The sequence below is a fragment of the Prionailurus bengalensis genome, chromosome A2 (assembly GCF_016509475.1).
Source record: "Prionailurus bengalensis isolate Pbe53 chromosome A2, Fcat_Pben_1.1_paternal_pri, whole genome shotgun sequence".
Classification (NCBI taxonomy): domain Eukaryota; kingdom Metazoa; phylum Chordata; class Mammalia; order Carnivora; family Felidae; genus Prionailurus; species Prionailurus bengalensis.
Genome location: NC_057348.1, coordinates 56183251 through 56208965, shown reverse-complemented (window position 1 = coordinate 56208965; position 25715 = coordinate 56183251). Strand labels below are relative to the sequence as shown.

The 25715-nt window shown below is 56.3% G+C and overlaps 1 protein-coding gene across 1 annotated transcript in view; it reads right to left on the bottom strand.

The window, feature by feature from the left end:
• IQSEC1 (IQ motif and Sec7 domain ArfGEF 1) overlaps positions 1-24486 on the bottom strand; it is a 449412-nt gene extending 424926 nt beyond the window's left edge. Inside the window, 1 exon segment of the mRNA XM_043588241.1 lies at positions 24397-24486. The gene's annotated coding sequence lies outside the window, so the exon portion shown is untranslated.
• Between the last annotated feature and the right edge of the window lie 1229 nt (positions 24487-25715).

Here is a 25715-nt window from a genome sequence, read left to right as displayed (position 1 = left end):
ACAGCGTGTAAACTACCTACCACCTTGTTGGTGTGCACGGGGTTCATGGGATGCGGTGCCTGATCATCTAATAATGACAAGAATGGCAATGCCACCCTCGCATAGGGGCACACCCCACTGTGGCTGGGGACTCAGGACCAACATCTCCAGATGTGAGGTCTCTTATCATGATATCCGTATATAAGCTGTCCATGAGGAGTTTCACCCTTGAGTGTACAAGACAGACAGACAGACATCACCTTCTGGCAAGCCCGGGTGTTTCCAGGGACACCCCCGGCTATTTCTCAGACCTTACTAAGTAATTACCCACACTGTAGTCTCCTGTGCTGGGTGACTTTGTCCCCTTATGTAGCCCCCAACGGAGCAAGCACCTTAACCTTGCCTCCAAACAAGACCAAACACAGGCCAGCACCCATTGATTTTCCCTCCAAGCTTCCCTGCTCCCAGCCCAGTGGGACCCAAGAAAATTCAGAGACTGGGACACATTTTCCTTGTTTGTGCTTGCTTGAGACCATCACGTTCTGGTCTCCATGCCATCCACGTGGTCTGAGAAGGCTGGGGAGACTGGAAAGGGGCTCAGAGGGGTGGGGTGGAGAGTGTACTGGGGCGGGGGGGGGACCCGTGAAGTTCTCAGAACAAGTACAGCCCCTTAAAGGGGTCGAAAATCTAGAACCCCAGGAGCACAAAATGGCACGGCCACTTTGGAAGACAGTTTGGCAGTTTCTTACAAAACTAAAATTATTCTTACCATACGACCCAGCAGTCAAGCTCCTTGGTATTTACCCAAAGGAGTTGAAAACTTACATCCAAACAAAAACCTGCACATGGATGGTTACAACAGCTTTATTCACAGTTGCCAGAACTTGGAAGCAGTCGAGACGTCCTCCAGTGGGGGAATGGATACACAAAGTGTGGTCCATCCAGACAATGGGATGTTACTCAGCACTAAAAAGAAACGAGGTACCCAGCCATGAGAAGACATGGGGGGAACCTTAAATGCATACCACTAAGGGAAAGAAGCCAGTCTGAAAAGGCTACAATACCGTAGGAGTCCAACCATATGATACTCTGGAAAAAGTAAGATCAGTGGTTTCCAGGGGTTCAGGGGAAGCAAGGAGGAGCACAGGGGACGTTTAGGGCAATGAAAACACTCTGTATGACACCGTTAGGGTGGATCCGTGTCATTACACACGTCCAGCCCCACAGAATGTACAACACTGTGAGTGAACACTCAAGCAATCTATGGACTTCAGTTACTAATAATGCAGCAACAGGGGCTCAGCAACTGTAATGCCCGCCAGGGTGATGCAAGAGGTTAATGACAGGGGAAACTGGAGGGGCAAGTTCTAGCAATACCCTGTATGGACTGCTCTGTTTTCTTGTAAACCCAAAATGTTCTCAAAAAATAAAGCCCTTAAAAAAAAATCTAGAACCCAGAGAAGATGACAGAGGCAGGGGACTCCAGCCAGTGAGCCGCACAACCAATAGGGAACGTGAAACATCTCACACACCCCCTCCTCCCGCCCCCTGGAACTGCCCTGACCCCCTCCGCCCATGGACGTGCCTGTGCCCAGTAGTGGCACCAACCACCCACTCGGTTACTCGAGTCAGAAGCCTAGGGGGCCTTCCACGATTCCAGACATCACCCCCCAGCCCATCTGTGAGCCTTGCGGGCCTCGCAACACCCCCAAATCTGGGCTTCTGACCAACACCCCCCCACCTCCCTAGCCCAAGCCCCATCATTTCTCTCCTGGGTCACCGCTACAGCCACGTCTTGTGACCCTGTGGTCAATTTCCCACTACGGCCAGAGAGGTCTTCTAAACTGATACCTGGGACCTTGTTCCACAGCAACCAGAGCAAAACCCCAACTGCCCCAGGTCCCTGCTAACCTCTCCTTTTCACCCCGCTACCCTCCACCATGCAGGCACTGGCACGTGGTGTTTTCCACTAGAATAGGAGCCGGCACACAGTAGGTGCTCATTAAACCCTGCTGACTATACTACACAATAAATAACCCTGCCGTGTGCCGGACGGATATTATCATCTGTGTTCCGTAAATGGGAAATCGGAGGAGTATCGCCAGTTCCCCTGGGGTTGCAGGCTCGCTGATGAATGGACCGTTTAAGCCACAACTGTTTACTAAGTGCTTATTATTAACTTGACGATCGCAGAAGACCCATTACACTTGTCTGTTGCCATGCAAAACTCACCGCTTTGGAACCATCTCTTCTGGTCCGCAGCCCCACCCCACCCCACCCCACCCCACCTCTGCCCTACCCCTCCTGTGGGAAGCGTCCCCGGCTCATCTCCACCTGCTGTCATCCTCTGATCACTGACAGAGGCCTGAGGGGCCGGCAGACACCCCCCGTCCAGCCGAGGCCACCCAAGAGGCGGTCAACTGGGCCTGGCTGCTGTGGCACTCAGCAGGAGAAGTTCCTGAATATATGGTTATTAATGACTTTATTTATATACCAATATTTAGTACTGCTCGCAATTAAGCAGATCTGCTTTCAAAATATGACTAATTAGAACAGTCGTGCTGGCAGGGAGACCTCAGCAGGAAACGCACTGCCTTCTAGCAAAAGTTGCCCCCTGCCAGCCGCAAAACCAGGTGCTAGGGCTCAGGAAGGAGGACAGGGAGGCAAGGGGAGGGAGAGGGAGGAAGAGGGCAGAGGAAAAGAAAGACGCAGCCTCCACCGAGAAGCCTTCATTTGTATGATGCTAGTTAACTACGTTCTCCGGCCTGACATTTTCTGCTACTTGGAAGCCAACCAGAAGGGTCTGGGCTGCCTAACTCCCCCGGCTGACATTTTGCAGGAAGCCAGAGGAGGGGGAACCTGTTCAGTGATGCGGAAACCCGGATCGATACAGGTTGATGTGTAAAACTTGCCGTTAATCACCCGTGGGCTCCTGTCCCCATGACACACTCATGGATTTATACCCAATAAGGGTCAAGACTTCCTGGTTTTTCCCCGAGTGACCAGTTTTGGTCAAAATAGGCACATCCAGGGGTGCCTGGGTGGCTCAACTGGTTAAACACCCAACTCTTGATTTCAGCCCAGGTCATGATCTCTCAGTTCGTAAGTTCGAGCCCCGTGTCGGGCTCTGCACTCACAGTGCAGAGCCTGCCTGGGATTCTCTTTCCCTCTTTCTCTGCCCCTTCCCTTCTCTCTCTCTCTCTCAAAAATAGCATAAACATTCAAAATAGGCACATCTGGCAAAGAGGCCAAAAGCTCAAGTTCCTGAAGACTGTTCCAGCCCTGGTGTCCTGGCAGACTGAGAACCAGTGTCCCTCCAGGGTGACTCCATCTAACTTTGCCTACCTGACCCACAGCCGCCTCCTTCCTGATGTCCAACTCGGGTCCCTATTCTGTGCCAGCCATAGAGTCCAAGACTCTGACCTTGACCCTGAACCCAAGGTCCTCAGGTGTGTGACACAGGCATAGAAACAGACAACCATCCTGCCTGGTGACCCTGGGGACAAGGCCCAATGGGGAGGCTTCCTGGAGGAGGAGGCCCAAAGCTGAGGTGGGGGGTGGAGTCTGCACTGAGCAAGCACATGGCAGCAGGAAAGCCCCAAGGTGGGTGCAAAGAGTCTCCAGAATGGCAGGCCCTGGTCCCCAGGGGGCAGCTGCTGAGAGCGGTGGGGCACCCCTAGACCCCCACACCTGTCACCCCTCACTTCTGTTGCTCTCTGCCCAAGGTCACCCACCAGAGGCCCTCCCCAACCAGGTCACCTAAGACCACACCCCGTCACTCTCCACCTCCTTGCCCTGCTTAATTTTTCTGTCTAGTGCCCGCCTCTGCTGGACGTTCCAATCCACACTGACCTACTTCTCTCTCTAGTGCCTGTACCCCCACTAGAATGTAAGTTCCCCAGGACAGGAGAGACCCAGGCAACAGTGTAGAGCCTGGTACCCAGTCGGAACCCCACCCCCACCCCGCCTCCAGCCGCCACAAACATGGGCTGAGTGCATACTGAGGAATAAAGAACGGAAAATTCATCTGCAGCCCGCAGGGGCATAACCTCAAAGCCCCTGGCAGGACCTGAGGGAAGCCAGTGGCTGCGGCCGTGTGAGCCGTGCCATCTAGGCATGGTTTGGGCCACCCTGCAGCTCAGTGTTCGAGAAAAGCTGGAAATCTCAGGCTTCGCGTGAAATCTCCCGATCTGTAAACGTTGGCAACTAATGCAGGTTTTAAAAATACAGACCTATCATCTGGGCGTAGTCTGTGGGGCCGGATTTGCCAACTCAGAGGAAAAGAACACAGGAAAGGTTTTGAGAGCAGAAGGGATGTCCTCTGCTTTGCACATGGAAAGATCTGCCTGCCCAGATACAGTGGATGCTGTGGTGGCCACCAAGGTCCCACCTTGGCAGAGGGCTCGCATCCCACACCTGCCCGTGGGGCTGCTGGCTGGGGCCTCTTGCCTACGTCCCTTTCTGCAAGCCGCTTTTGACCAAGGTTAGGACTCGCTTCCCCAGGGGCAGCCACATCCAACATCTGGTCCATGCAGAGGGACAAAGGGCCAGTCTCCTTGCCTCAATTAGAGGCATCTCTGCAGGGTCATCCCAGCTCTGGAGCTGTCACTGGCATTGGTTGAGGAAGCCCTCTGCTGGGATTATGTCATGGCCCAACATCGCCCCGGCCCTCCCTGCCCTCTGTAAACTCCCCACTGTGGCAACATGGGACCGTGCTCCTGTCCCCTGGGCTCCTGGGGCAAGGGGGAGAGGCCAGGGACATGGGGCCCCACAAGAGCTGAGAGCCAAAGCCTTATCCCCAAGGTCTGCGGTGAATCTCCCGCAGGGTGAATCGTTAACGCCAGGGCCTCTGTGCTCACACTGAATGCCTTCCCCCTCCACAGTCTTCCGAAGCACAGCCATTGCCCCTAGTTTACAGATGAGGAAACTGAGGCACAGAGGAGTTAAGTGTGCCAAGGTCGCACAGCTGGCCTTGGACTGCAGGCAGTCTGGCTGCAGGGTGGACCCGCCCAGGTGGTCCTTCCGTGAACAGGTAGGAGCAGGTCTCCCTGAGCGCCTACAGGGCACCGGGCCCTCCTGACACTCAGTAACCCACTGGGTCCTCCTTCCAGCCCTACGGGGTGGGCTCATTTACCCCCACTGAGCAGCAGGCAGGAGGGGAGGCAGGGGCACCCCAAAGACGGCTTTAAAGCCAGAAGGGGATGAGAAGCAGATAAACAGCGGGGAGGGGGACGATGCTCGGCACGGGTGTGGGGACACAGCCCTGCGACAGGAGCACAGCCTGGGCCGCCTTTCTGGAGAACCACCTCACCCTGCTGGGGGTGCTGCCCCCGCTACGTGTCTACTCCTGTGAAGGAAATGCTCACACAGACCCCTGAGGGGATGCTCAGCAGGGTGGCGCTTCGTGAGCATAACCTGCTGTGGACGCGGCCCAGTGTCCGACCCCACGGGAGGGGCTGCTGGATCATGGCAGACACCCCACTCCCCGCCCCGGAGGATTCTGGTCAGGGAGAAGCAACCAGCGGGGTGCACGTCAGCCTCACCACGAACCTTGAAAACACAGAGCTGAGGGGACACGAGAAGGGTGAGATGTTCAGGGCGGGCTTCCGGCAGCAGGGGCCCCGTCAACTGAGGGGGGCTCTCAGGGGAAGCCAGGCAGGGTGGGGGCTCCAGGAGGGGCCATGGGGCCCAGACAGTAAACTCACCGGAGACGTCCTGCCTGGAGGCGAGGCATGGGCCACTGGGGCCAGGTGGGGTGAGCCTATCTGGGTGAGGCGCCCCTCACCATTTCTTCCAAGAAGACCCCCCCACCGGCTGCAGCCCCTGGGAGTGAGGGTGTTAAGGGGGTCTGCCCACAGCTAACCAGACCCACATACAGAAATCGTTATGGGTGCTGACGGCGGACACAGAGGGGCAGGGGCCTAGAAGAGCAGACGGCCACTGCGCCAGGGGCCAGGGGGAGGGGACGGTCTCACGCAGAGCGGGCGTAGGGCGGGGGGAGAAACGAATGGATGAAGGCAGAGAGCAGCCTTGGCTGGACGGCGATGATAAATGCACCACGCCTGCTGAGTGTGATTAACTCTCCCTCTTCACGGGAGGTCAGCCGCGGAGCCAGGAGGGCTGTGGCCGCAGTCACTGTGCCGCGTGCACGGTGGGGACGCCCGCACACTGCAGATGGGGTCACTGCGTCGCAGACGCTCTCAACCACCAAATAGCACCCCTGAGTCTGGAGCAGCCAGAGCCCCGTCGGAAGCCGAGTTAATAACCCGAGTGGTAGAGGGATGTGTGTCACCGTCAGCCCTGAGCGCAGGGCCAGGCGGGGACCTGCGAGAGCCCACCAGGCCTGGGCTGCCCTTGGCAGCTGCTCCAGGTGCAGAGGAAGGAGCTCCGCGAATGGGGACACAAGGCCAGGCGTCCCTGCAGGTGCAGGGCCCCTCAGCTGGGCTACCAGGGGCTCCCGCAGGGCCAGGGCTGTGCAGAAGCAGCAGGAGAGGGAGAGAATGCCCACTGTGTGCAATCGGTCACTGAGTATTTCCTGAGGGCCTACTGTGTGCTGCTGGGGCTTCAAGAATGAGCAAACAGGGACGCCTGTGTGGCTCAGTCGGTTAATCGGCCGACTTGGGCTCAGGTCATGATCTCGTGGTCTGTGGGTTTGGGCCCCGCATCGGGCTCCGTGCTGACAGCTCAGAGCCTGGAGCCTGCTTTGAACTCTGTGTCTCCCTCTCTCTCTACCCCTCCCCCACTCATGCTCTGTCTCTCTCTCTCTCTCTCTCAAAATAAATAAACATTGAAAAAAAATTGTTTTTAAGTCTCCAGCACATCCCCATAGAACCCAGAAATTCCACTCCTGGGCAAACACCCAAAAGAGGTGAAAGTATGATGTCAATGTCCACAGCAGTATCATTCACAATAACCGAAAGGTGGAAGCAGCCTAAGCATCCATCAACGAACAAATGGACCAAGTGTGGTCTCTCCGTACGGTGGAATATTACTCAGCCTTAAAGAGGAAGGAAGTCCTGACACAGGCCACAGCATGGATGAACCTTGAGGACATTACACCTGGTGAAGTCAGCCAGTCACAGAAAGATAACTACGGTACGATCCCACTTACACGAGGTCCCTAGAGGGGTCCGATTCCTGGAGACAGAAAAGTAGGGTGGTGGGTGCCAGGGAAGGAGGAGTGGGGAGCTAGAGTTCCAGTTTTGCAAGATGGAGAGAGTTCTGGAGTCGGCTGGTGAGTACTCTGTGTATGTGTGTGTGTGTGTGTATGTGTGCGCACAACACTGTGTGTTTAATGCCACTGAACTGGACACCTAAAAATGGCTACAAATGAGAAGTTTTATGTCATCTGTATTTACCATAGCTTTTAAAAATAGGGGCTCCTTAAAAAATAAAATAAAATAAAATAAAATAAAATAAAATAAAATAAAATAAAATAAAATAAAATAAAACAAAATAAAAAATAGGGGTCCTGGGTGGCTCAGTCAGTTAAGCATCTGACTGTGGCTCAGGTCACGATCTCGCAGTTTGTGAGATTGAGCCCCATGTCGGTCTCTGCGCTGACAGTGTGGAGCCTGCTTGGGATTCTCTCTCTCTCTCTCTCTCTCTCTCTCTCTCTCTCTCTTTCTCTCTCTCTATCTCTCTCCTTCTTCTGCCCCTTCCCAGCTCATTCTCGCTCTCTCAAAATAAATAAGTAAACATGTAAAAATTTAAAAAATATTTGAAATAAACCACACTCCTCTGGACAAGAAAAGTACCTGGCACGTAGTAAGTGCTCAACTAATGCCTGGTCCCTGCCAGCGCCCCACCCCCGCCTCCCCCCCTCAGGACAGAGAAACAGGAGCACAGGGCTTGGCACACACAAGCTGGTGACTCTGGCCAAGTTCTCGGCCTGCCTGAGTTCGGGTGTGGATGAAGAGGTCCTTCTAGCCCTTCTCTGAATTCAGTTCTCGTCCCTCAGCCTGTCGACCCAGGGGGCCGGCGTGTAGAAGCCAGCACAACTCAGCTTTGCGCAGGATCACTGAGATCAAAAGATTTGCTGGAGTGGATATAAATAGCCCCAAAGCTCTGGCTTTGCTGCTGAGCCCGGCGCTGGTCAGGCAGACCAGGGGGCCCCCAGAAAGCCCGGCAGCAAACTCGTCTTCCCGGAGCGGCCACTGCACGGACTCCGGCTGCTGAGGCCGCATCCTCCTGTGTTCTCAGGGTTCAGGCTCCCCACGACCTATCACAATTCCTCTTGTAAAACTCAAATTGGCTTTTAAATCAAAGTAGTCTCTTCCCCTGCCCATGGAAAACACCTGCTTTCCTATGTAAGGACACCTGGAGCACAGGGAAGGGGTGGGGCTGGGAGCAGACAGTAAAAATGTACCCCCTTTCAGGCTCGCTTTTACCCCAACTCTTATAATGATTCTAATTAGTCTCAGAATCTTCTGCCACATAAGGCACCTCCAGAACAAGCGGCAGAGGCATTTTCCGATGGCTGCGCAGCAACCCTCCCCACCCCCACCCGGCCCACCTCCTCCCTCCCTCCCTCCCCCTCCCTCACACCAGCGGGCATCCCCCTGAGGGCTGACTCCAGCGTCGCAGGCTGCAGGCTGGCACTTAGGAGCCCGGGCGAGTGCTGGTTAAGTGAATGAATAAATGAATAAATCAATGACTAATTCAACACACGTGGGAAGAAAAGAAGGCAGTTCGAGAAGGACAGTCCCAGACATGTGGTTGCCCACACATCTCGCAGCCTCTCCCTCTCCCTGGGTCTCCCTCTGTCCCTCTGTCTCTATTTCTAAACCCCGCCACAACCCATCAGGATCTGTCAGCCTGCCTGCCTCTCTCCCAGCAGGCAGCTGTGTTGCCCCTTCTCCTTCCAGAAGGTCTGTCCATCTGCCCACCTCCCCACTTTCCGAAAGGCCAGCCTCTTGCCCCTCTTCTTGGCCTGAGCAGCGGCCACCCAGCTAACCCATCGAGTCTTACCCTGAGAGAACCCTGCCGGCCCCAGTGCTTCCCGTGGGTGCCACCATCCACCAGCGTCAGGGTCCACGGGCCTCAGCCAATCCTCTGTCTCTGTGACTCATACTGTATGAAGTAACTGGCCTTCATTCACTCAATAGGATTAAATTTAGCAACTACCCTAACACTAGGGTCCCTGGGGGACCCACCTCCATTCCGAATGACTCAAACTCTGAAGCCTCAGGCTCCCAAGCATCTTCAAATCACGGCTGTAAAACCACCCTCATTGTAACCTTAGGACTGATGAAGAGAGGCCAAAACCAAAGACACTAACACGGGCTTCCACACATGGTTTTAGTCTCTCATGTAAGAGCCTCGAGGTGGGCAGTCCAGGGTGTGTGCTGTGGTTCCCCCAAGTCATCAGGGCCCCAGGCTCCCTGCAACTCACTGCATCCCTGTGGGGCGGCCCTTGTCCTCACAACCCATAATGGCTGCCTGTGCATCAGCCATCACATTCTTATTTTAGTCAACAGGAAGGAGCAAGGGGCTAAAGACCCACCCCTTCCTTTTAAAGACACTTCCTGGAAGCTGCACACCACACTTAATGCTTTCCTCTTTTTGGCCAGAACAGAGTCACATGGCCATCTCTAAGTACCAGTGAGGCTAAGAAATGCAGTCTGTATTTCTGATTGGCCTCGTGGCCATATTAAAAAACAAAAAACAAAACACATGCACACACCCAACAGAAGTTTCAATGTTAAAGAACACAAGGGAAAGCAGACCCTGGAGGTAGCTGTCTGGCTCATACACACCATCCTCATGCAGTACAAAGATCACCCCTTTTATCACCTCCAAGACCCCTTGTACCGTCTCTCCCACAATTTCCCAAACAATAATGGCTGCGGGCTGTCACAGCCAGTGCTGGACTGCCCCCTTTCCGGAGGAGGAAACTCACCCCAGCTGCTCAGGACAGAGCCAGCCTCCAAACCCAGACTTGCAAACACCCACCACCTCAGCGATTTTCATTCATCAAACTGCACTTGGCAAATGGGGCAGGCGAAGTGACAGTGTTCCATCCCACCCCACAGCCCTTGACATGCCCCTGTGTGATCGAGACCACATCTAGGCCACTGCCTGAGACAGCGTCTCAACCGTGGAAAATACCCGAGGACCCAGCATGGGTCTCACTACAGCAGCACTGGCCTTTTTCAGACAGAAAGCCAAGCTCAGCCTGCAGCGTGAGAGGCACAGACCCCGGCTAGGGACTTTTCCACTGAACCCGGGAGCCCAGGCTGGCCACCAGCTCATACGTGGGGAAGGAAGTGGTTTGTTTCAATCAAATTAAAGCAAAGGAGAACCATTCGGGGAGAAAAATCGTGAGCTTCAGCTTCAGCTGTCACCTTGAGAAGAAAAAGAAAGTCAACCCTCCCGCCTAGAGGGACACAGGTAAAACCCAGGATGTGGGGTCCCTGAAGGGCAGTGTGGAAGGGCGTGCTGAGACTCTCTGGGGCTCCCCGTCCCTCCTAACACTCTCCCTCACCTCCCCAGCCCAGCAGACTTTCCAGCAGACTCTCCTCACAGCCGCCTGCACTGGGGAGAGGCCACCTGCTTCCCTACCAGGCCGTGAGGCCACCTCCCTGTGCCCCCAGACCTGTCCCCCTCCCTGGCACACGTCTGCATGCACAAGGTTCCGTAACCGCTTACTGGATTGGACCTCAAGTTCCAGTTCAGTAGAGAGATTAAAGACACTACCTTGTACAATAAAAACAGTCCTTGCAAAGAAGAGGGGCTGACATTCTGACATGATAAAAGCTGCCGTTCCCATCCTCTGGTCTCCTCCAGCTGAGGCGGACAGGGCTTTTGGCATCTGGTGAAGGGGAATCTGGGAAGACACGATGAATCAGCTCCCGCCATCTCACCCCCATGCCGCCCTGAGCTCCCGGGGGCCGGAGTCTGCATGTTTCTTAAACAAGAGGGCCGTACCCAACAGACGTTCCTGCTGAACCACTGTCCTCCAAATCTGTCCGTGTCCTCTCCTCCTGGGCCCCTGCTTTCAGGTTTCTGGGTAGACGAAAGAGACCACGCTTGTGGAGTCCCGTCCACGAGGGAGAAGGCTTTGCATGCCACATCCAGACCATGGCTGGCAGGACCACCCCTCTCCCCCGGAGGCCACAGAAACACAGAGGAGGCCAGCTCTCATCACTGCCACTGCCCCACCACAGGCAGAGCCCGAGAGCTTGGCCAGCGGTGGGCCTCGGGGCCACCAGACACAGAGCAGAAGGGAAGAGCACTGGTTTGGGAGTCACAGTTCATGGTGGGCCCTGCCCTTACTAGCTGTGCAACCCCAAGCAAGATGCTTCACTTCTCTGAGCCTCAGGGTCCTCATCTGTAAAGTGGGGCCATGCAGATAAAAAGGGGATCAGCCAGCACATAGCAGGTGCTCAAGAAAGGCTTATTTCAACCAATCTCACGGTGGAGGCCAGGAAAGTAGCTGCCTGGAGGAGGAAAGCAGTAGAAAGTCAGACACTAGACTTTTTAATGAGAGTCTGAACACACGTCCACACAATAAACGTAAGCCCACTGATAACACACACATAGCCAGTCCACCAAAATGACATTGAAGGATGAAATTAAATAATCAAGGGAAATAGAAGCTCCAACATTTTTGTCCTGTACCTCAAACGATGGTGGTTTTTGCCCCCAAGGATGTGCCCACTCCATTTTGGAGACCCTGGACATGTCCACATAACAATCGAGGATTTATCTAAAATATCCGATTTTAGGAGCGCCTTGGTGGCTCAGTGGGTTAAGCATCCGACTTCAGCTCAGGTCATGATCTCGCAGTTCGTGAGTTCGAGCCCCGCATCAGGCTTTGTGCTGACAGCTCAGAGCCCGGAGCCTGCTTCCGATTCTGTGTCTCCCTCTCTGTCTTCCGCTCCCCTGCTGGCGCTGTGTCTCTGTCTCTCTCAAGAAATGAACAAACATCAAAAATATGTCTATACAAAAAAGAGAGCACTGATTCCGACGTATATGAAATTATGAAGAGTTCTGAGATGGGAGCCTGTCCTTAAAGGACACGTGGGGTTTCTGGAGGCAGCTGTGGAGGTGTGGGAAGGGCATTCCGGGCAGAGGGAGCAGCGTGGGCAAAGGCACCAAGGTGTGACAACAGCACAGGTGGCCATGGGTGGCAGGTAGCCGCCTGGCCACCCCACCTGGGCAGGTTTCAGAGCAAGAGAGATCCCCGTGCCCGTGGCTAGGACAAACAGAATCAGGGGAGGGTACACGGCCCCTGCCTGCTCACTGAGTGGCGGCTCAGGCCTCAGTGCACTCTGGGGCATCCTCTCCCAGGAGCTAGTCCAGGACGTGTGTGACTGCCCTGCCCAGAGAGTCCCCGGAGGTCCCCAGCAAGACGGGAGCAAGTCTGTGGGAACCCCCGCCTGCCCCCGCAGGACGGCAGCCTCTCCAGGCAGGAGTGGTGCTCACACAAGGCACCAGTGGAGGGGGGGGGGCAGGAGTGGGGGGAGAACGGCACGCTCTTAATTGCTGCAGTTATCCAAAACGCATTAGCGGCGATGATTTCCTTCAGACCCCCTTTCTCCTCCCTGGATGTTTTGGCTGCTTCGCCATATGGCGGGAGTTAAAAATACCGCTCGGAGGGAGGGGGGCCTCAGGCAAGCTACTAGGGAAACTTCTGACAGCCTTAGGTTGGGGAAGCGACAACATGGCATATAAGCACACCTGACACGGCAGATTAATAGGGCCGGCTGCGGACCCCTGCTCCTCCTCCCATTGAGACCAACAGGAGGGGGCAGAAGTGACCGTCCAGGGCTCCCAAGGTCGAGTCACACAAAGCCTTGCGGCTCCCACCAGACTTTTTGGAACACCGGCTCTGGGAGCCCCGGGCCACCACGCGAGAAGCCCGACCCCCTGAGACCGCCGTGTTGGAGAAGCCACACGCACACCCTCCGGTCCGCAGTTCCCGCTGAGCCCGGCCTTTCAGGCATGTCCACAAGTTCCCAGATACGAACGTGAGGTCGTGCTGCACCCTCCAGACCAGCTCACCTGCTACGTGAATTCCACTGAGTGACTTCCATCGACAAAGAGAGCAGAGGAAGCGACCGATGAAGCCCGGCCCACCCCCCGACCTGCAGAATCTCAGGAGCGTAATTTGTTACACAGCCACCGATGACCAGAGCTTTTGCAGCGACTGGAAGAGTGCGTCATTCATTCATTCATTCGCTCATTCAACACATTCATTAAAACCCACCCTGAGGCAGGGCCCCTTACAGGAACACCAGAGACAAATCATTCTCGTCCTCCCCAAAGGAGCTTCTGGGCCGGATCATCAGCGCCCACCCAGTTTGTCTGGGTCCATCCCATGTACCCGTCTCCCTGATTGGCAGCTTTCTCCCTGGGGGCCTGTCACTTCTGGCCCTTATGGCCAACACACTCTTGTCCAGTTCCCGCCCCTGCCTTCATTCTCTCTGGGCAAGGAGTGTTCTGCCTCTCAAACAGGTTTTAGTATGCTTGGAAAAGCCATCTGCGTACTAAAACAACAAGGGTATTTAAATGTCACACTAGAAAATACCTTTTTACCAAAAAAACAAAGTAGTAAGGGAGGGACAGGGGAAGAAAAGAAGAGATAAGACATACTGAGAATGAGTAACAAAGTTAGAGACATAAATCCAAACTTACTAAGGATTACTTGAAATATATGAAACACTCTGATCAAAAGGGAGAGACCAGAAGAATGGATTAAAAACACATAATCCAACTATGTGCTAAGAGAGCCACTTTAGATTCAAAAACACTATAGTGCTGAATATAAAAGATGGAAAAAGGAGGGAGCCTGGGTGGCTCAGTCAGATAAGTATCTGACTCTTGGTTTCGGCTCAGGTCATGATTTCGCGGTTCATGGATTCGAGCCTGGGCATCAGGCTCTCTTTATGGACGGCGTGGAGACTGATCGGGATTTCTCTCTCCCTCTATCGCTGCCCCTCCCTGGCTTACTCTCTTTCCCTCTCTCAAAAAATAAATACACATTTTTCAAGCAGATGGAAAAATGGATATCATACAAATAGCCAAAGAGAGCAGATATCAAACACAGACTTTAAGACAAAATCTGTTATTACAGACAAAGAAGGACATTTTATAAGGACCAAAGGATCAATCCATCAGGAAGATACAACATTTACAAACATACATGCACCAAGCAACAAAGCCCCAAAGCACATAAAACAAAAACTGACAGAAATAAAGCGAGAAATAGACAGCTCCCCATGGACAGTTGGAGACACAAATGCCCCGCTTTCAGTAATGGGTAGAACAACCAGGCAGAAGGTCAGCAAGGAAACAGCGGACTCGAACACTGGAAACCGACCAGACCTAGCAGACAGACACAGAACACCTCCCAACAGCAGGTGCGTACTTCTCTCAAGTGTACTTGGAACATTCTCCAGGGCAGATCCTATCTTAGCCCTCAATATGAGTCTCAATCCGTTTAACAAGGTGGTCATCGTACAAAGTGCATTCTCTAAGCACAACGGGCTGAAACTTAAAGAGCCCCCTAACGAGGTCTAGATGATAGCTCTCAGGGGAATGTGCTTGGCTCATCCTTGCTCAAACCACAGCCTTCCCGGCCACCCTCGCCTCTCTGTGCCTCAGTTTCCCCACCTGTACGACAGTGGTACCTCCCAGAGCTGTAGTAAGTGTGTGTAATAAACAAGTCAGCTGTCACTACTATTACTCATTGTCGACGGAGGGTGGCAATGACAATCCCTCATATTCCATCTTGGGGTGAGGAGACATTCACTCATACAACAGGTTACAGCTTTCAGAATGCCTTCGCTTTTCCTGTTTCATCTTGTCCTCACTGCAGTCCTGCAGGATCACCCGCTAAATGGAAAAAAGTTGGTAGTGGTGAAGCCCCAGTATGGTGGCACGTGCCAAGTCCTTCATCCAGGGCCTGGCTCACAGTGGGCGCCAGGAAGGGGGCAGGTTGGCCTATGGGTGGGCATGGCATGGGGGCTGATCAGCTACCCGGACACCCCTTGTGGGTGTGGAGTATCTTATGTACCTCAAAGTTTAGAGGTGCTGAACTGGGTAACAGTAAAGCCTCAAAGAAGTCTAGACAGAGATGTGAGCCTATAATGGGCTGGGGAGGGTGGGGGCAGGCAGAGCATTTCAGATGCCTCTGCTTTTTGTGCGGAGGCCTCCATTCTGTTGAAATAACATAAGTTTCCCCTTTCACTGAGGGTTACAGGGATGGCCACGGCCTCTCTTACAAAGGCTTGGGTTCGTGATCGGCTACATTAAGTGTGCAGAAGTCAGATGGACAATAGAGAGATGAACGCCAAAACCCACTCACTGGATCCTAAATCCCGTGACTTTTCTCGAACATCAAATTTCCTCTCCGCCTAGGTAAGAGGGAACAGCAGTGACAAAAGCTGGCAAGGATGAGGGGCAATGTGCTTCACCCGTAATACAGATTTAATCCTCACAGCCCCTCTCGGAGGGAGGTGATATTTTATAACCCCGTTTTACAAGTGAAAACACTGAGACCCAGAGAGGCTGAGTAACCGGCCAGAGGCAGTACAGCCAGATCATGGTGGAGGGGGTGGTCTGGCCCCACGGTGCCTGTCCTCCGTATGAGCATGTACTATGTGTGTGCCCCGACCAGGAGCTATCTACACCAGCCACCCTGGGGGAGCTGAGTGTCCCTGCATGGGCTGCTTCTCCAGAGGGGTGAGTGAGAGAGGCGGGCTGGAGGCAGGGTCCAGGGACGTCAGCCGGCCCCCACTCACTCCCCTGTCCAAGAGCACTGCAGGCAACAAAGACCTACATGCACTCTGCCATCTGGAGGCTTTTCTCCTGCTTAAGCAACGCTCTCTCCTTCCCATCTGGACAGGTAGTTGTTGGGTGAGGGGAAAGGATGGGACCATGTTCCTTTTATCCACAACCCACATGCTTCTGCTTAGCTCCACCAGCACCCCGGGCCAAGCTCCCAGCACCCCATGCCCCCAGTCCTGTAGCGTCTCCTGAAGCCTCCTACTCGCTGGCCCCTGCCTCCGCCGGGGACAGGGGTCCCATCCACACCTGAGTCCAGTCCTGGCCCTCCTCTGGGAGGCACCCCCCAGGGACGCCTGTCTCCCAAAGTCCCTCTGGGCCTCTCCAGGCCTGCTCGCCCTGCCCACTGCTGTGCGTCCCCTACCCCTTCTCTCCCTTGCTGTCCCCTTGCTCACTCTGTTCCAGATACACCTGTCTCCTCATTGCATCTTGGCCATGCCAGGCACCCTTGGGTTCCCAGGCAACCCCAAAAGGGAAATCTAGTCGTCCCCCTGGATCCACTCTCCCCTGTTGGAGAAAACGAAGCCGAGGCTCAGAGAGGTTCATTTCACAGGCCTGGGGACAGGAAGAAGAGCTTGGTGCCCTGGCCAGGACCCTATCAGAGTCTTACCCCCAAGTTGACCACATGGACCACCGGCCCATTCACGTTCAGTTTCAGGCTGTCCAGAGACCCCTGCAACCTGTCCACGAATAATCCACACTCATGCACTCGAGGATGTCCCTGCGAGGCTCCCTAGCAGCTGCCCCCTCCCCTGTACCTCTGGACACGGGCTGAGGACTTTCCATGTGAGCACTAAGACCATCCGGGCAGGCAGTGGGGTCTCACGCAGCACCGCATCTAAGCCTGCGACATCAGACACTTCACAGGCAGGTTGCAAATGACCTGCCGCGAGGCTCCTCCGGATCTGCCAATCCAGGACACCTTCCTCGGAAGCCCGCTTCCCTGTGGTTGAGGTGAGGGGGGCCAGGCCCAGGTGCCTTGATTCCCCAGAAGGCCTGACACTCTTCATGCAAGGGCAGCCTCAGAGCAAGCAGGCCGTTCAAATCAACAAGGGGAGGGAGCAGAGCCAGAAGAGGGGCACATATGTCCACCCTCCCGTACGACCAAGCGTCCCAGTGTGTCCTGATGAATGAACACATGGAGAGAGGCCCGAGGCTGCTTCACGAACAGCTCTCCAGCAGGCTAGCAAATGCCCGCATGTTCCGAGTGGGGAAGTGAAGCCAACTCAAGGCGGAATGCCCGGCATGGGCTGGGTGGCGCCTGACAGCTTAGAGAGACCCTTCCCCTGCACATGTGCACCTGCTGTCCACGACCACCCCGCCAGCGGCAGGCCTCCATCAAAATTTTGCCAAAAAGGGATTTGGGCTCCCGGCGGCGAAATAAATTCTCCAAGGGGACCACAACAACGAGAGGCCGATTCTGACGCCCAGAGGGAAAAGCCATAGCCGTCCCCTGGGCGGGTGACCGTGCTGGAGTTAATTCTGGGTGGTCTGGGTGAGCCGGCCATACAGATCTGGAAACGGTTCCACACGTTTCACAAAACACTTTTACTCAGAGCAGCGAACCACTTCAAAGGCGCACAGTGTGGCTCAGTGAGCTGCGTGAGCTCTGGCGGCAGACAGACCTGCGTGGGAACCCGGCCTCTGCCACTGGGTGATGGCGCACAACCTGCTTCAGAACTCCCTGAGCCTCAGTTTTCATATCTGCAAAATGGGATGTCAACAGCTCACGGCTGTCACAGGCTTGGTGCGTCAATGGAGACACAGAGGAACGGGCTCAGTTATTACCGCGGTTTGACTATAATCGGAGCATTCTAATGTTAGGCGCAAAATAACCCAGGATGTCTGTCCTGCTGCTCTGTGAATCTCGCCTCCTCCCAGAAGGAAAGGCAAGCATTTCACACGCAGGGCTCAGACACGGCACACACAGCTTGGCAGGGGGGAGCCGGTCTTGTTCACCAGCCCACCCCCACTACCCAGCTGAAATCTAGGCCCTAAGCAGGTGCCCCGGGGCTGGTCCCTGCCTGTCTGGACCTCACCTGACCCAGCTGTTCCCACTCACAGGCCTGGCGTGGCCATATAGCACCTCCCACCCTCCAAACCTGCCAGGTGCCTCTCGCCTCCCCTTTTACATGTGCTGTGTCCCTGGCTTGATATCCTCCTCCTCCTCCTCTTTCTAGCTCAAATGTCACCTCCTCCAGGAAGCCTCTGTTGATGCCCGAGGGCGGCCATCTGCTTCCTGCTCTAGGGTGCCACACCACTAGACCCCACTTCCTACCCGGCCTGATATCTCAGCAACCTTCTTTACAGGCTTATGTCCCTGTTCAAGGGTGTCCAAGTAGAGGCAGTGGGGGTGCTGCCCGGATCAAGGAAAAGAATCGGGCTCAGGTGCCTGAGTGTTCGACAGTTCGTGAATGAAAGGACATGCAGACTGCAAAGCATGTGTGCACTGTTCAGCCTGTTCCTGGTATACAACAGGCGCTCCATAAATGTTCGTTCTCCATCAGCGTGGTTCCGAATACCCTCAAGAATGGACAGGCATGTAATACGGCGGAGAGTACAACAAACTACGATTGCGGAAGCTGAGAGGGTGTTCTGCCTTGTACGGTTCTTTCCATTTCTCTGCATATTTGAAAATTTTCGTAATAAAACGTTAGGGAAAACAACCCTCAAGAGCATTCTCAGTATGCTAGCTGTTCTTGCCCCTGGAGCTACCAGCTATCAGCTGACTCTGATCTTACCGAACAGAAGCAGCCCTCCCCCATTTTACATGGGAGAGGAGGGAGATACTCGGCCTCAGGAGGCCAAGGGCAATGCTTTGCCTTACTTGGAAAGCCCGCGCTGCTGGGAGGCGGCTGAGGCAGGACGGGGCTCCTGCACACCGGCTACCGGGGCAGGGCTTAACTGCTCAGGTGTTGGACACTGGGCGGCCTAGAGGGTCCTGAGAGCAAGGCCAGGGCAGCTGGGGTTGGGGACGCATTTGAAAAACTCAAGGCTGCAGCTCCTCACCTTTTAAAACAGAAGCACTGGGCGTTTACAATAACTGGTCTGGCATATCCTCCTGGAAATATAAACCCTAGGAGGCTCAGGATTCAGACTCCAAAGGCCACTCACTGATGTTGCCACTCAGCAAAGCCTGGTTCACAGCCGGGCCCGTGTCAGCCACGGCCTGGCCTGGGTCTGCACCGGGTGGGGAGTGGCAAGGTCGAGGCCCAGGTTACTTCCAGGCCACGAGTGCGACCCCGGACCGCCTCTCGGCCTCATCCGCCGCTTCTGTTCTGCTTCAATTAGGTCAGTGCACTTTCCCCACCCCAGTTCTTGCTGAACACCCAGCTTGTCTGTGTTTGTTTGTTTGGTTTTTTTTTTCTGCTGCTCTGTGGCAATTATTCAGATGACACTTACCCTGCCAAGCTCGGAATGGTGCCCTTCCCAAGTTAGGCAAAGCGTCGCTCTTTCTTACACAAACAGCGAGCAAAGAACAAAAACCACGATCAGCTGTCAAAACACTGTCACAGACAAAACAGCTGACTAGTAGCCACCCAGCTGACAAAAAATGCTGATGCCCCCAAGTTCCCGATGCTCACACCCCCCCTCCCACCCCCACCACGGCACAGCCCCGAGATCTCTACAGGCTCCGGGAGGCCTGAACCCAGAGAGCCGAGGGGGAAACAGACATGGGAACGAGAACACGCACGGTACTGCTCCCTGTTTTTTCCCAAGCCTAGCCAGATAAAGAAGCTTTTCACGATTTATTTTCCAGGTTGTAAAATAATAATTTGCTTAGCTTGTCAGACAGCTGGGGGAGAACTTCAGAGAAACACCCTTCCTCGTCTTTCTGTGGATTCTACCATCTGCTGGAAAAATCGGAGCGGCTCACCCCGTGCCCTCGGAGCTGAATGCATTTTGCCCAACCAGGACAAGCTTCTCTGAGCATGTTCTAGCTCGTTCTGGCCGGGGGACATCCTCCCCGGCACTGGGTACTCGGCTTTATCTTGGCCGGGAGAACAAGAACATTCTTTCATGAAGCCGTGAACACAGTATCTCCCTCTGCCACCTTCTCCGCCGCCCTCTCAGATCAGGAAAACCCTCGAGGCCTCTCTCAGCCCGTACGCAGTTCCCACTCTCTGCTAAGAGGGGGGGAAAGGAGACAGGGACAGAAGGTTCTCGGGGCTTCAGACCCTGAAGCTCAGGTCTGGTACTTCCAGCTACACTGAAGAACAGAACGGCATGCTTTCAGAGGCATCTTGCCAGGACCCTCCCGAGTACAGCTTCTTGCGTCAGTGACTTCTTGCCTGCCACCCCCTCTCTCCGCTGGCCACCCTTAAGCTTCCCTCTGAACTGCTACACCACCATCACCACGAATGTCACCACAGACCCGGGGAGAGTGCTTGTTTGGTAAGTCAACAGAGACTGAATGCCACTGGAAGCCTCCCCCAGAGTGAGTCACCAACTCAGAGCTTCAGCAAAACGTCCTCTTGGAGTGATGTGACAGCTCTTGAGGGCCGGAGGGGACGGGAAAGCGAGGGAGGCCGCTTCACAGGGCCCTCTCTCCAACCTCTGCAGGCTGGTGTTTACTTCTGCCGAGAGACTCTGGAAGATCGGAGGCTGGGAGGGGTCACCATGCTCAACCCTTGCCCCACTCACTGCCACCTCGGGTGATGCTGAGGGCCCGGACTCGGTGATGGGAAGTCACGCAGGATCCCAGCAGGGGGAGGGTCGCCTGATCATTCTGCAGCAGGGAGGGCTGTTGGGGGGTGGGTGAGAGCAGGGGGCTAGAGCCAGGCCACCTGAGCCCCAATCCCGGCTCCATTACTAGGGGGTGGGAGAACCTGAGTAAGTCACATGACCTCTGAGCTTCAGTCTCCACATCCATAAAATGGGAGCAGCAGCCGCTCCTGCCTCGTGGTAGTGCTGTGCCCATGCAGTGCACTGACACATGCACACGCCCGCAGCAGTGCGGGGCACATGGGAGGCCTTCAGTGCATGCAGCCATAATGCACTCATCCCTGCTGACCAGAGATCTGGCTCCGTGTCAGTGGGCCCGGCTCAAGTTCAAGCTGACTTTGGAAAGGAAAACACAGCGGTTCTAATCAATCCTGCCTGCCTTCATCCACTCAACAGGCATCTATTGAGGGTCTATTATGTACCCCAATCTCTAGTGGGAGGGAACAGTTCTAGAAATATCATGAGAATGTAGCACGCTAAACACTGGATATGAATTCTGATGTCAGAAAAAAGTCAACTAAATAATCCAACGGAAACAAAGGTACCCTCTTTTTTTCCTGTTATCTTCCTGTTGTCCCCAAACTTGAGAAACTCACGACGGTATCTTCCAGCAGAGGACTTCCGAGGAAGGGTTTCAAGTTTGGGGTTTGAGAGTATCTACCATGCTCGGGGGAGGTGGCACGAGATCACTGTTGTCCCAGGATGAGCCTTTTCAGTGGTCTCTCCCCTGCATCTATCTGTTCTCCCTTCTGGATACGCAGGTGCAGCCTGTCCCCGTGGTGGCGGGGGCCAAAGGGCTCCTGACTCCAGCCAGAGCAGCTGGCGGCTGCTGAAGACATGGGTAGCCAGGCGTGCCTTAGCCTGACACGCTCTGTGCACCCTTGCCTACAAGGACCCCTGTCTGCAGGCAGGAGGGCCTGGGAGCCAGCACGGGCAGTGCCCACTGGTGGGTGCACCAGCACTGGGAGAAGGTGGAGCCAAGTGCCCCAGCAGGAAGCCATCCCAACGCCGTGGTCTTGCACTGCCCGTCGCCTCGGGAAGCTCACACGCAGGTGTTCCCTGCTCCATCCCAGGTGGCCAACCCCAAGTTGCCCCCGAGTTCTGGACAGCCGTTCTAGCTCCACACCCCCTGCACCGGGCCCCAGGGGGTCTCAGGCAGGTTGTCAGGAAGTTCACTCACCTCCTGCCAGGGCACCGTGGGCCCCAAAGAACCGAGAAACTGATGGACAAAGGAAGAATCTGAAATGCATTAGGCACCTACTGTATACCAGTTTCCTCCACGCCCATTGTCCTCCCTTAACCCTCAGAAAAAGTATGGGAGGCAGCTGTGATCGTCCCTGCTTTGTGTGCATTAAAAACGAAAAAAACAAAAAACAAAAAAACCCTGAGGCTAAATGAGGAGGCATGACTTGTCCCATGGTCACTGGCTGAGAGCCGGCCATTGGTCCCAAGTCTGCACGTGTCCCCTTCTCCTCTTCCTCTGTTCTCTGCCCTTGCCTTTGTGTCTCCAAGCACATCACTAACAGTTCTGCACACAGTAGACACTTCATAAAAGTTGGCTGCTCTCAAGGGGGTTGGTTAAACCATGCTCCTCAGGCATAGATCATTTTGCTACATAGATGGACAGTGGGTGGGCACGTCAAAACCAGGTGTGGAAAAGCAGCCCTCAGCTCACTCCCCCTACATGGTCCAGTGACCCAGAATCCCAAGGGTGTGAGAAGGCACGTATGATACCACGGCCCCCCAAGAGTCTCCTATGAAGGGAGGGAGGCGGCCTCCCAAAAGGCTGGGACATGCAGTGGATGCTAGAAATGGGCCGGCGCGCTCCATCTCGAGGGACCCCACTGTTCTGTTAATATGCTGGTGCCACACAGTCTCATTTGTCACGGTGCGTTCTGGGGGCCAGCAGCATCCACAGCTTCTGGGAGCTTGTGTGCCTGCCCTGGGCCTACTGGTCAGAATCTGGATTTTAGCGGGATCCCCAGGCACTTGGTGTGCACATTCAAGTTGACTTAGAACTTGACTGGTTGTAGTTCCTCTGAAAGGGGATGCCATCACAGGCTTTGGCTGTATCTCAGTGGAGGGAAGCCAGTGTGACAGAGCTGGGGACTTGTGAAATAACCCCCGCACCCACATCCCCAGCTCCCCCCTCCAAGGCCACCGCCCAGATGCAACGCTGGGATTCCCCACAGCAAGCAGGACTCACTGTCTCCATCCTCCCTCTTGGTCACCAGAGGTGACTTTGAAGAGAAGAAAGGAATGCATTCCCCAGGACGGTGCTGGGAGGCATTTGCCAACAGCGTGTGTCACTGTTGCCTGTGAAAGTGGACTGTGCGTCCCTGCCCTTGTGTGTCGCCTCCCTGAGCTGCTGAGGATCTCACCTGGGCCACCCCCAGCTTTTCTTTCAGTCCCTGCATGAGGGCGCGGGGCTCGGTCTCCTGCAATAGCACCAAGTAACCCCCAGCCACTGTGGGAGGGACTGAGTGACACCTGAGTGACACCAGAGAGCCAGGGGTGGGGCGCACGGAGGGAGCAGGGTCTCTGCTTTCTCTCGCTGACACCAGCTAGGAGCTATCCACACGCCTCACGAAACCTTCCCAGGATAAAGAGAAAGCAGGAGTTTGCTAGTGGGCCTGCCACCACAGAGCCATGAGGCTGACCCACGCCCTGACCTCATCCTCACAACCCTCCTTCTTCAGAGCCCACGAGAGCCCAGAAGCACTGCCCCAGAACCCGTGCAGGAAGCAGGGTGACAGGCAGGGGTCCTCTGTCCCACCACCACAGCCTGGCACAGCTCCTCCGGGTGGGGGAGATACCAGGTCTGAGATGGCTGTACCTGGACTCTGGGAATCAGGAGCCCCTCCCCCCCCCCAGCAGGATTTGGGAGTCAGGGTCAACTCCTCCCCCATCATCCCTGCCAACCCCCAGCCTCCCAGGAAACCTTTCCTGAAGCTGCTGATCACCATCCTCCTTTCTCCCTCCGTCCCCCCCCCCCCCCCAACACAGTGTTTTTCTCCTCTGCCCTGGGTCCAAACCATGGAGTGTGGCCAGGTGGTCCCAAAGACAGAAGGACAGAGAGGGCAGACAGGCTCACAGCACCCCGGAATCCAACCCTGGAGTCACCTGAAGCCCCCGTGCCCCCTGTCTCTCCCCAGAAAGGCACCCGGACTTCTGCGGAGAGGAGCCCCGCACCCGACTTGGGCAACCCTGGAAAGCGAACGGGCTGCTGCACGCAAGCTGCGAGCTCACCCAGGACGCCTGGGGCCAGCGCGGCCGGGCAATCCCGCCCCCATCCTGTCCCCCGCTTAATCCTTGGTCCGAAATAGCCAGGGGTAATCCCAGGGTGAGGCGAGCGGGGTATAACCCCCGGGCCGCGAAGGAGGAGACGGAGGCGTCCAGAGGGAAGAGGCTCGCTCATCTCCGGCTAGAGGGAGTACACGGTCCCTCCCGGAGGGACAGTGACCCGCGAGTGACCCAGGCCCGCTCGAGGGCGGGATCTGCGCCTCCCGCACCCCCTTCCCACTGGGTCTCGGGCTCTCCGGGTCAGGAGTTCTGGCCCCACTACCCAGAGCCCCAGTTGTGCGCGCGGACAGCAAGCACCCCGTAGCGAGGCCGATCCCGCCACCGAGCTTCGGGGGTCGCTGGAGCCCGAGTCCGGAGCCGTCCGTCCTCGGAGAGCGGGCCGGTGGAAGCGCCAGGCAGCGCCCCAGAACCTCTTTCCCAGGGAACCCGGTCCCCGCCCGAGCTCCAGCCCCGGGTCGGGGGTCCCCCGGCGCGCCCTCCGGACGGGCTTCTCCCCGCCTCCGCCCAACTCCCCGCCCAGCCCCGAGGGGAGCGGGCCCCCCTCCCCAAGAAGTTCGCGCACCCTCGACACGCCCGCCGCCCCCGGTGCCTGCTTACTTGTCGCGGCGGCAGCCGAGCTCCGGGATGACGCCGAGCGGCTGCGGGCCGGCGCCGGGGCTGGGGTCCGGGCGGCGGGTGCACGCGGCCAGGTGTCGCCGGTGCCGCTCCAGCAGGCCGGCGTTCTCGCGGCTCAGCCGCGCCACTTGGCGCTCCAGCTCCTCGATGCGCCGCCGCCGGCGCGCCAGCAGCTCCTGCTGCGCCGCGACGATCCGGGTCAGCTCTTGCAGGTACTCGGCCGCCTTGCCGGGGGGCTCGGCGGCGCTGGCCATGGCCCCCGCCCGGCGGCCGGCAGCGCCTCAGGCCAGCGGGCGGCGGGGCGGCGGCGGCAGCGGCGGCGGCGGCGGCGGGGCGGCCATGGCTGCGCGGCGGGGACGGCGGCTCGGCGCGGCGCGGCGCGGGGCTCGGCCCGGGGGGCGCGGCGGCGCGGGGCTGGCGCGGCCCCGCCTCGGCTCCCGCCTCCGCCGGCGCCCGCCCCCGGCGCTTCCGCGCCTCGCGCTCCCCGCGCCGCCGCGCTCCGCCGCCGCCCGCTGCCCCACGGACGCGCCGGGGCGGGCAGGGCGCGGAGCTGCTGCCGCCGCGGGCAAGCGAGGAGTTTTGCAAAGTGCCGGCTGCGACGCGAGGGGGAGAGGGAGCCGGAGCGGCCGGCGCGGGAGGAGGCGGGAGGGAGGGAGGGAGGGCCCCGCGCCCCGCGCCCCGCGCCCCGCGCCCCGCGCCCCGCGCCCCGCGCCCCGCGCCCCGCGCCCCGCGCCCCGCGCCCCGCGCCCCGCGCCCCGCGCGAACCATTACCGCTTCATCACCCGCCCCCTCCCAGCCGCTCTGATGTATACATTTAATTTAGAAAGAAATTCGGCAAAATATATCTTCATATTGCCATCAGCAAACGATTTTCGGGGTGAGTAGGAAAATAGTTAATAAATTCAGAAGAACTTTGAATTTTTAAAAACATCGGTCTCCTAAGCGCCGGGTTTGTTTGGTTGCAGACCTCTACAAGTTTCCTAGACCGTCCATTCTGCGTTCTAACGGGTTGGTGGCCCTGATGCCTCCAAGATGTCAACGTGGACGAGCCACCAAGATTCAGGCATGGTCATTCCAATGGCACCTCGAGTTCTGGGAGCCCATGGGACCGTAGGGCAAACACCCACCCAGACACTGGCATCAAGACCTTGGGCAACTTGTTTTGCCTCCCAGCTGCTGTTTCCTCAGCACTGTTTTCTAGTTCTTTTCTTTTTGTAATCTTTATTATTTTCATACTCCAGATTTCTTTGGAGCTAAACCTATTTTTCGATCTTTTTGGCTTGAGGAGTTAGGTTCTTTCC